A 6,000-nucleotide genomic window follows, 5' to 3' on the forward strand; every position below is an offset into this window, starting at 1 on the left:
TCAAAACTCGATTGGAAAAGGTTATTTTGACATTGGAAAACCATCTAAGTGATCATCTTTTGATCAATATATATAAATATGAAAAAAGAAAAAACAGATTTCAAGTCCTAAAACTAGTACATCTTGCAGCACATTATTTGGACAGTCCATTTTTTACGATTTTCATGTGTTTATAGATCTGAGTGGTTTAAACTTTTTTTGGAATTCAAAATTTTATAACGACCCAGTAATTGGGATCAGGGAATTCCATAACTACATGTTTATATTTTCTCCATTCTTGTATGTCAATGGTCATACCCTCAGTAAGACCAAAATTACCATATGTTTTCTTACTACTTCTATCCATATCCTTTTGGACCTTCTCATTACCCTTTTAGATCTTTCCACTTAAACCAAATAACGCTTCCTATCCAATGTTGTATTAAGTCTACGCTGCAATAGCCAGCCACCTATGCATAGTTTCCCCTCATCTTATCGCCTATTGAAGCCACAACTAAGTTTCTTTGTATGGATTCATTCCGCATTCCATCCGCGCTTATCTCATCACTCATTTATCTCAACATCGTCATCTTAGCTATGCTCATCCTATGGACATATTGTTTCTTGACCGCCCAACATTCCACCTAAAAAAACATGGCTGGTTCTATATAACTTTCCATTCAGTCTCAATGGTATGCGACAATCACATAGAACTCTAGAAGCACATCTCCACTGAATTTTATGTGATCGCCTCATACTATGAACATGATCAATCTGTAAAATTTTCAAATACTAATAATTTTATGACTAAATTCAACTTTATAAAGCCATACTTCTACCAAATAATGACCTAGTACTTTCTAGCACTGATTTTATGTTCTCCCAAAATATGGCCAAATTCACCTTTTAGGTCCAATGTGCATGGAAAAGACTTGAGGGCTTTTTGGAGATTTCTCTAATATCTTTTTTCTTTTTTCTTTTCTTTTTTTTTTAAGATAGTTAATGGAATCAATCTTGAAATGCAACATTAGTAATGTCAACTACTAAGTACTCAAGTTCAAGCCGGATTCCTAACAAGTCTTTTTTTAGAATTCCATACCCCACAATATTAGATTGGCTTTATTGCTATTAGTTTCTTGCAACATTTTACTCAAGAATTAGATCCATACACTGATATAAACTCACTTACCAAGGATTTCCTCATAAATCGATTTGATCTTCTTAATATTCTTGTATAAACTTTAGGTTACTATAAACTTTTTTTTATAGAGAAAAAAGAAAATGTGCATATACATCCCCGACAATAATTGTTATTTAAAGAATTCCCTCTAATTTTTCTAATTTTTGAGCGCCTTTTATTTATCTTCTTTTATTTGTTTTCTCTATATCAAAATTGCCACCACTTTGGATGTTCCATATCCAAAATGACTAAAGCATTTTATGACATCAGATCTCGAAGATCCGAAATGTCTCATATCCATGTCCATGAATTCGAATCTTCAATATTCTTCGACAATGGTTTTGGCCCCTACTCACAAAGCGAACTTTCCACAAAATCTCTGATGGATTCAATTCTTATGGGAGTAAATGCACAATATACTCCTATGGGAGGACGATAAATGTGCAACTTTTGATAAACATCTCTCTCGTACACACATGCAAATAAAACAAACAATAAAAACAAGTGCTTCGTCTTCGTTTCTTAACAATTATAAGAATGCCCATGACATTTTTATTAACAACAAACATGTTACTATGAAAAACATGGGTGGGTGTTTGATCAAATATTTTGAACAAATAATGCTGATCAATGGAGACTAACATGCTTTATAAAGCTACTAATGTCTTCAATGTTAATCTCAAAAAGATTTTATATAGATTTTCCTCAATTATTTATTTATTGAATAATATATGAATCTTCCATTTCTATATATCCACATCTTTTACTTCATTGCAACTTATATAAAGTTCATTTGTACTTACTATCGATTCCTATTTTCTAAGATACTTAACAGTTTTTAATTCTTGTTGATAATTACGATGGGTGCTTGATCAAATACACACTTTTTTTGGTTTGTAAAGTTTTTGTTGTATTCCATATTAATAACAAGTTTTTTGTTTTCATTTTAAAAAAATATTTTTATAATAATTTTCGTTGTTATTTGGCCTTTTTTGGGATCAAAAGACGTTTGATTAAGCAAAATGATTTCATGCTCTCACAAGAGCATAGCGTCCATTTATTCCCTCGACCTAGGAGTAATTATGGGACCTCATATTTTGGGAATGTAACCCCTTGAACTCATAGACTAACCTGAACAAGAAATTCTAAATCACACTTTCTATGCTATTGAAAAAATTAATGCCCCAGTATTGAACAAAGACCGACCAATTCTTTTGAAGGTAAGACCTAAGTGATAGAAAACCTAAAATTGAAAGAAAAACAATATTTGGATGAATCAGGGGGATTGAGGGTTCCTACCTTGTTTTTATTGAAATATAAAACATTTCAATACATATCATTTTACAACCCTTTCATTTGGAACGTTGGTAATATCATGTAGAAGCAAAGGAGTTAATAAATTAGGTGGCCTCGTTCGCCATATTGTAGCTTCAGCTAGGCTAGCTGCCTTCTTAGCAAGACAGACATCAACTGCATTAACCACTTTGAAAGTGTACACAGATCTCCATTGTTTACCACTTTGAAAGTGTACACGGATCTCCATTGTAAATTACTAGGAGAGTTTGAAAGGGGCTGGGGTCGTGGTGGTAGTACACCTACACCCTAATCACCACGTTGTGGTTTCTATTCCCACCACTAATACCACTCCACTATACCTTCTTAAAGCTAACTCCGAAGGATTGCATTTCTTTTGAACTAACATCTTTGAGTCGCTTTCAAGAGTGGAAAACAATTTGAATTTTTAGTTGGGGAGGAACCAAGGTTAAAGGCGTTGAATTCAACATTATTATGGGTGGCAGAGCCCAGAGGGGTGAACGCCACCGATATCGTTTCTCAAGATCCACCACTAAAATTTGAATTTTCTCTTTTGAAAATAATCATCTAGTGATATTCTTAGGTGGATCCCATATTGGAAAAAAAAAAACCTGTGAAGATAGGTCATCAGCTTGATAGAGTAGGTGTATAGTATACACCAACGAGAGAATGGACTATGCACTCCTTAGTTAAATAAGCAAATTTTCAACATTTTTTACATTGATATAATTTTCTTATAATAGCAACCTCCGACTAACTAGCCATGTCTTTTGCATACATTTCATTATTAGCACCTTGAACATTACAAGACTTAAATAAGAAGCTTAGAATCTCGTGCTTTTAACATGATAGGGCTTTCGATAACACTATTTTATTGTGAATAGTCTTCTTTCTTCTTTTCCTTTTAATCTGTTATTAGAGCCTATCAAGCGTAGCTTTAGCAAATAACAAAATTTGTAAGATCAAAACAAAACCTTGTTTTTTTATTTTGTATCTATAGGAGCTTATTAAGCGTAATTTTAGATCGAAATAAAAGTTAAATTTACATAACTACCTGTTGAATAAGTTGAGAAAAAAGAGGAGGTTGAAGAGGTATATTAATTCAAGTAATTTGTTATCAATTATTTTAAAACAATTTGATTTATATTACTTTTGCTAGTATTAAGTATGTAATCATATGCTTTAGCTTCTAAAATCATGTGCGGTCAATTTTGTTTTTATGACCTTAGAAAGTGAGATCTCGTAATTGCAATACCTAAATCTATAATTTTTGAGGTTTTTTGTATTTTCAATTTAAACAATTTTTTATTTTCTTTTCATCATTAATTCATTTAATCCACATCCAAAGCACGTGCGTTTAGACTAGTTTATTTATAAATACATAATAATTTACTATTATGGTATATGTGGCAATACAAAGAGTAAATTATTAATAATATCCTTCATAATTTGCTTGTTCGTCTTTTGGGTTAAATGAACCTTGAATTAATGTGAAACACTAGAAAGAATATTTAAAAAGGAAAATTGTTTCATGTAGCGGGGACCGGCATTTCTACATTTGCGGTCCCCGAGGTATAAAGCATCCATCTTACAGATGGATGCAAATAAGTGGTCCAACGAAAAACAATTGAAACTAATAGTCCAAATGTTTTATTAATAGAATTATTATTTTTAAATTTTAAATTTTATTTATTTACTATATATTCATGATCTCCATGTTAGAGATTACATGTCCTTAAAAATTAAGTCAAAAAATCAGTCTCAAAAATAGATGTTTAAGAGGCGACCTATTTCTACATGAACTCATAGAATCCATGTCCTTTAAAAAAACAACCTAGTAATAATGTGAATATCAGTTTTGCTCTTTTCTCGCTCTCTCGAGAATATATTTGGTTTGTCTCTCTCTAAAGTGGCATAAAAATCTCCCTTTTTGATTGCTCTTATTTTTTTAGAATATATTTGTTGTTTCTCTCTGGAAAGTGGCACTAAAATCTCAACTCTCTTTCTTGTAAACAAAAAACAAAAAAAATCTCAACTCTCTTCCACCTATTTTTCTTGTTTCTTGAATCACATACATTTGGGTTTTGGCGTATTTCTCCCAAAATCTCTCTTTCTCAGTTTAGTTTCTTGCACGACATTCACTTAGATGTTGCTCGTATTTCTTTGTTAGAGAGAAAAGCTAGGTAATATAAACTACCCTCTATATTTGTAGGGCCTTCATCCATATCTTTAAGAATTGGGCCTCAACAAACTACCCTATCATTATTTAGTAAGAGAAGGATAGTTATGTAGTAAGAGAGGATTGGCTGTTAGAGATGGATCTCTTAATTGAGTTTTCTAATTTTTATTATTTTGTTTTTAGATTTAGATTGATTTATAATATGGACTCTATTTTTTTTTTCTAAAATTCTAAATGCTCCATTTATTGGCATAAATTACCAAGACCATGACAATTAAATTTCAAAGTCAACTATCAAGATTCAAAAGAGGGACCACCATGACAAGAAATCTAGATTAGTGAGCAAAAAAATTACCTCATTGCAAGCCATCTTAAATGATACAGTTGAAACTCTAAATTAAACAATATTCAAATATCATCCACATTTGAAAAATAAGACTAAAAAAATAGCCAATATCCATTAAATTTAGGAGATATCCACCATTCAATTAACTGATTATCATGAGAAGCCACCTTTCTATCAAAATAAACTAGCAAACACAAACTTTTTATGAAAAAGTTCATGCATCTCCCGAAAATCAAACTACAAGAAATATTCTTCTACGTCAAACTACCTAATTTCCAAATAAAAAACTTAATCAGTTAAATACAATAAATATTCTTCTATCAAAGAATAAAAACTAACTAATTTCCAAAAAAAAAAAACTTAATTAGTTACTAAGAACCCCAAAATCCTAACAAGTCCCACCAAGATGGAACCCAAAACCCCCCAAAGTGCCCAATACAAAATTTCAAGCACAAACTGACTCACAGATATATAATCCCTTTTATATAAGCTGCAATGAAATAAAAAGTTGAATATATAGAAATGAAATTTGATATTCAACAAATAAATACTTGAGGGAAATCTAGTTAAACTCTTGTTTTTTGATATCTTTAGGATATCAATAGCTTAATTAAACATCTTAGTCCCCATCAATCAACATTGTGGAAAACATTCTTTGAAATATTTGATCAAACACCCATACATACAAAATGGCGTAGGATTAGGATTTTTTGAAAAAGGTGCTCAGATTATTTATAAAAAAAAACATGTTTGTTGTTAATAAGATGTCAAGTTTTTTAGGATTTTGTTTAATATAGAAAGTTAGAGTGTTATGAAGGAACTGCTTAAATTATTTGATTTTTAAAATTTTTATTTATAATGATCTTATTTTTTATTGTTTGATTTTGATTTTTCCAAAAAAAAACGTCGACCATTTTCAAAATAATAAGGATGATGATCGTGTGTATAGGGGTGGCAATGGGCCGGGTATAGCTAGACCGGACACATACCCAAATAGTATTT

This window comes from Amborella trichopoda, chromosome 10 (assembly GCF_054954075.1).
Source record: "Amborella trichopoda isolate Santa Cruz 75 chromosome 10, AtrichopodaSantaCruz75HAP2 v2.0, whole genome shotgun sequence".
Classification (NCBI taxonomy): domain Eukaryota; kingdom Viridiplantae; phylum Streptophyta; class Magnoliopsida; order Amborellales; family Amborellaceae; genus Amborella; species Amborella trichopoda.